Source organism: Anabrus simplex, chromosome 5 (assembly GCF_040414725.1).
Source record: "Anabrus simplex isolate iqAnaSimp1 chromosome 5, ASM4041472v1, whole genome shotgun sequence".
Taxonomy (NCBI): Eukaryota; Metazoa; Arthropoda; class Insecta; order Orthoptera; family Tettigoniidae; genus Anabrus; species Anabrus simplex.
In genome coordinates this window covers 165,594,657-165,600,052 of record NC_090269.1, presented here as the reverse complement: position 1 = coordinate 165,600,052, position 5,396 = coordinate 165,594,657, and the positions used below count along the sequence as shown (strand labels likewise).

The window sequence follows — 5,396 nt, the reverse complement described above, 5'->3', positions numbered from 1 at the left end:
TGGATTCACATCATGCCTAGAGGAGGCTACAGGTCCCAAGGAACTTAGATTCTACACAACGTAGAAGGCTTCGATTACAGACAACTAGGACGTAAGCGACCCCTGAACGCCACAAGGCTCATTCGATACACGGGAAGAATTGGGCAAAGAAATGCTCGACCCAAGACGAAAAATAAGACGTGCAAATAAAATATACACATTTTACCATAGCAGACAGACATTAGAAGTGACATCCAGCAAGGCTTAACAGAAGAGATAAGGAGAGGTTGGCCAAAAGGCATAGTGCCTATACAATGAGAGTAGGTCTATCGCAAAGAATTTAGCCCATGAACATACCCAACGACCTCGCCCAAAAACTACATCTAAAAGGGGCAACCGATAGGAAAAAGTGCAGTTAAGAAGCACTCGAAACAAATGACAAGGTAGATGTCAAACGACCAAAGCAATGATCATCACTCAAAAGAAACCACTTGAAAGGGGCAACCAGACGGGACCTTAAGTTCCACAGTCCCTTGAACAAGAATGCCACCATATTCGACCTTCGTAATGGAACGTTTATAGAAAAATTCCTCCTTGCGCAAGTGGCGAGGATGGAGGACTTCGCGAGGGCCGGACATGATAGAAAAGATTTTACAAATTTAGAGATAAAAATTTCCAGCACCTGAGAAAATCGTTAGAGTTCGGATCGAAAACAAGGTTTAGCCGTAACAAGGGGCTAAATCGAGACCCATTCAATCTCTATCCCAATTTATAGTTAAAGAGACGAAGTTTTACCAAGTGTCTACTACATTTTAAAGATAGGTTACATGAGAAAAGTTTCGAACCTGCCCCGAGGGTTAAACTGCTGAGCTAGCGAGAAATGAAGTTATTAAATGGCCATTACCTTGTGGATGAACTGCTGCCCGAAGAAAGAGGCGCTTCCCGCCCCCTGCTACATAATCACACTAGGAGAGATGTTACTGAAGCGGTCAGGACACACGAAAATCAGCAGTTTATAAACCCTCGCGGAACATTCGAGACCTTTCATGAATGATAAGACACACCCACAAAAGTTCATTAGTTACAGAACACAGTTACAGAGCAGGTTGGGGAATAAAGCCCCGATTGGCCGAAAATTAATTTAAGAAATTCGGGATTGGCAAATTTCAAAACTGGCCGAATGAACGGATTAACTTTGCCAACTCTCAAACCACAGAACAAAATTTAGCAAAAAAAAACCTTATGAATGTTAAATTTCTTCAGGACAGTTCATTTCTTCACACCAGAGTGCGTTATTATAGTTTTTGTAGAGACATCTGTTAGGGAACGTCCAAACTTCTTGATATGGTGCAAACAAACACAAATCGAAATAGACACTGTTCAGACACTTCAAATTTACCAAATTTATACTGTGGTGACATCTTTCTAGAAACCATTGATTTAATATAGTTTGTTAATGTTCAGGCGTTCTCCTGTAGAGGAGTTTCAACCGGCGCAATATTTGAATTTGCGTCGTGGAGGTGTACCGCCCGGTACAATTATCAAAAGGAGCCTATAACTCCCATACAAGATCCCCTATTACACAAAAATATGACCCTACAAAGCATCAAAATACAAAAGACGAACACGCCTTGCGACGCGGACGAACAGGCTACACACCCAGGCCTTAGACCGACACCCAACGGGTCGCGACGTCCAACGAGGGGAGAAGTGCGGCCCACCGACCTCCCCACCACTACCCGGCCGAGTAGAAACCCGTTACCACCCTGACGCCGGATTGCTCCGTGCAGGGGGACGGACCCATCTGGCCAAAGCAGGGGAAGAGGCGCGGATAAGGCTTGAATCTCCCCGGTTGAGGTATTTTCGGGTTTCTCGCGTTTACCCCAGAACGGTTTCACGTACTCTTGAACTATCTCTTCAAAGTTCTTTTCAACTCTCCCTCGCGGTACTTGTTCGCTATCGGTCTCGTGGTCATATTTAGCCTTAGATGGAGTTTACCACCCACGTAGGGCTGCACTCTCAAGCAACCCGACTCTAAGGAGAGATTCTCCCGGAAGCCGCAGCGGTCGTTACGGGCCTGGCACCCTCTGTGGAGCGTGGCCCCATTCAAGAAGGACTTGAACTCGCCGCAGGTTCCTGGGATAAGTGGACCCTCCCAAACACCACATTTCTCGGCAGGGTGAACTTGCGAGATTCGGTGCTGGGCTCTTCCCTGTTCGCTCGCCGCTACTAAGGGAATCCTTGTTAGTTTCTTTTCCTCCGCTTAAAAATATGCTTCAATTCAGCGGGTAGTCTCGCCTGCTCTGAGGTCGTGTTTGGTTTGTGCGTGCCGCACAAAATGTTCGGTCGCTGCACACACAGCACAAACTTTCGAGCTTGGTCGCGGAGCAAGGGAGGCGAACCGGCGCCAGCAGACACAAAGACGCTGCGCGGACAAAACCTCCCGGCTCACACACTCTCAGTGGTGGTGTCGACCGGTCCAACTCCACCGGGGTGAAGCTCTTTTCAGGAGACGCGGCGGCGGCCGTGGCCGCACGAACCGCGACGCCCCACCCTCCGAACGCAATGTCGCGTTCAGTTTTAGCAACCGACCCTCAGCCAGGCGTGGTCCGGAAACGGAATCCATGGACCGCAATGTGCGTTCGAAATGTCGATGTTCATGTATCCTGCAGTTCACATGTCGACGCGCATTTTGCTGCGTTCTTCATCGACCCACGAGCCGAGTGATCCACCGTTCAGGGTTGTTTTTTTCATTTTTCGATCGTTCTCTCCACGGTGAGTGGAGGAGAAGCAATCATTTTCATGGGTTTCTCGTCACAGAGCTAAGAAGTGTTTCGAGCATGGACGTGGCGTTCATTTAAAACTTTCCCGCCGGGCCGAAGCCGCGACGGGTACCCTCCACTGAGCGAGGAGGTAGGTACCCAATGCCGAACGTCTGCGTCGTGGGAGACGCGGACCGCGACACTCCCCCTGTCGGCGACGGCCGGGGCCGCCGCTTACACAGTACGAACAGGACTTGCCTGAGCTCGCATTAGCGGGCTCGGCAGGAGTCTCGCTCCTCGAGGGAGGCTCGCCGGAGGAGAGGACCGCGCGGGGCCGTCCGACTCCTCCTTCTCGAAATGTTTTTTGTTAAAAACAATTTCGGTAATGATCCTTCCGCAGGTTCACCTACGGAAACCTTGTTACGACTTTTACTTCCTCTAAATAATCAAGTTTGGTCATCTTTCCAGACACATCGGAAACTGCGCGAAGCAGATCCAGCGCACCGGTCCGAAGACCTCACTAAATCATTCAATCGGTAGTAGCGACGGGCGGTGTGTACAAAGGGCAGGGACGTAATCAACGCGAGCTTATGACTCGCGCTTACTGGGAATTCCTCGTTCATGGGGAACAATTGCAAGCCCCAATCCCTAGCACGAAGGAGGTTCAACGGGTTGCCCGGTCCTTTCGGACTAAGAGGACACGCTGATTCCTTCAGTGTAGCGCGCGTGCGGCCCAGAACATCTAAGGGCATCACAGACCTGTTATTGCTCAATCTCGTGCGGCTAGAAGCCGCCTGTCCCTCTAAGAAGATGTGTTGTCGCCGGTAGCACGAACGGATACAGGATGCGACTATTTAGCAGGCTAGAGTCTCGTTCGTTATCGGAATTAACCAGACAAATCGCTCCACCAACTAAGAACGGCCATGCACCACCACCCACCGAATCAAGAAAGAGCTCTCAATTTGTCAATCCTTCCGGTGTCTGGGCCTGGTGAGGTTTCCCGTGTTGAGTCAAATTAAGCCGCAGGCTCCACTCCTGGTGGTGCCCTTCCGTCAATTCCTTTAAGTTTCAGCTTTGCAACCATACTTCCCCCGGAACCCAAAAGCTTTGGTTTCCCGGGAGCTGCCCGCCGAGTCATCGGAGGAACTTCGGCGGATCGCTAGCTGGCATCGTTTATGGTTAGAACTAGGGCGGTATCTGATCGCCTTCCAACCTCTAACTTTCGTTCTTGATTAATGAAAACGTACTTGGCAAATGCTTTCGCTTCGGTCCGTCTTGCGACGATCCAAGAATTTCACCTCTAACGTCGCAATACAAATGCCCCCGCCTGTCCCTATTAATCATTACCTCGGGTTCCGAAAACCAACAAAATAGAACCGAGGTCCTATTCCATTATTCCATGCACACAGTATTCAGACGCATCTGGGCTGCTTTAAGCACACTAATTTGTTCAAAGTAAACGTGCCGGCCCACCTCGACACTCAATGAATAGCACCGCGGTAGGATTTCATCGGGGTCCGCCTACGGCGCGCAGGAACCGCACGCGGATAACAACGGCAGCCGCGCGCTTTCGACTCGCCACCACCGGCAGGACGTCCCACGAACCATGCCAGTTAGACACCGACGAACGATGAACCGACAGCGTGGGGCACAAATCCAACTACGAGCTTTTTAACCGCAACAACTTTAATATACGCTATTGGAGCTGGAATTACCGCGGCTGCTGGCACCAGACTTGCCCTCCAATGGATACTCGTTAAAGGATGTAAAGTGTACTCATTCCGATTACGGGGCTTCGGATGAGTCCCGTATCGTTATTTTTCGTCACTACCTCCCCGTGCCGGGAGCGGGTAATTTGCGCGCCTGCTGCCTTCCTTGGATGTGGTAGCCGTTTCTCAGGCTCCCTCTCCGGAATCGAACCCTGATTCCCCGTTACCCGTTACAACCATGACAGGCGCAGAACCTACCATCGACAGTTGATAAGGCAGACATTTGAAGTATGCGTCGCCGGTACGAGGACCGTGCGATCAGCCCAAAGTTATTCAGAGTCACCAAGGCAAACGGACCGGACGAGCCGACCGATTGATTTTGATGTAATAAAAGCGTCCCTTCCACTTCTGGTCGGGACTCTGTTTGCATGTATTTGCTCTAGAATTACCACAGTTATCCAAGTAAAGTGGTACGATCTAAGGAACCATAACTGATTTAATGAGCCATTCGCGGTTTCACCTTAATTTGGCTTGCACTGAGACATGCATGGCTTAATCTTTGAGGCAAGCATATGACTACTGGCAGGATCAACCAGGGAGCTGGCTGGCTCGAGAGCCGAAACCGAGCGTCGTAGCCCGCCGCCGACGAGTGCGGCCTGCGGGACGCAGACTTGCTTTGCTCCGTTGGCCGACCGAGTGGCCGCCAACCAAAATTTCATAGGCCGCCGAGCACGGGCTCTCACCCGGCCGGGCGTGCCTTCACTAGGGATCGGGTCCCTTCACCATCCATCGTTACATCTCCACTTCGACCGCTGCTGAGGCCGGCAGGACCGTACGAGAGGCGTATGATGCTACATTTTCACGCCCGAGCAAGGGCGAGCGGTTACCAACATTACTGAGCGCCGCATATGAGCATGAACACTGGGTGTGCAGAGGCTCGCAGCAT

General features: G+C 50.9%; 2 non-coding genes across 2 annotated transcripts; both read right to left on the bottom strand.

Moving 5' to 3' along the window:
* Positions 1 to 2,567: 2,567 nt before the first annotated feature.
* Positions 2,568 to 2,722, bottom strand: LOC136875137 (5.8S ribosomal RNA). The gene has a single exon (XR_010860387.2). It is a non-coding gene; the product is annotated as a 5.8S ribosomal RNA (ribosomal RNA).
* Positions 2,723 to 3,124: 402 nt separating this feature from the next.
* On the bottom strand, positions 3,125 to 5,049 carry LOC136875174 (small subunit ribosomal RNA). The gene has a single exon (XR_010860413.2). It is a non-coding gene; the product is annotated as a small subunit ribosomal RNA (ribosomal RNA).
* Positions 5,050 to 5,396: the final 347 nt, after the last annotated feature.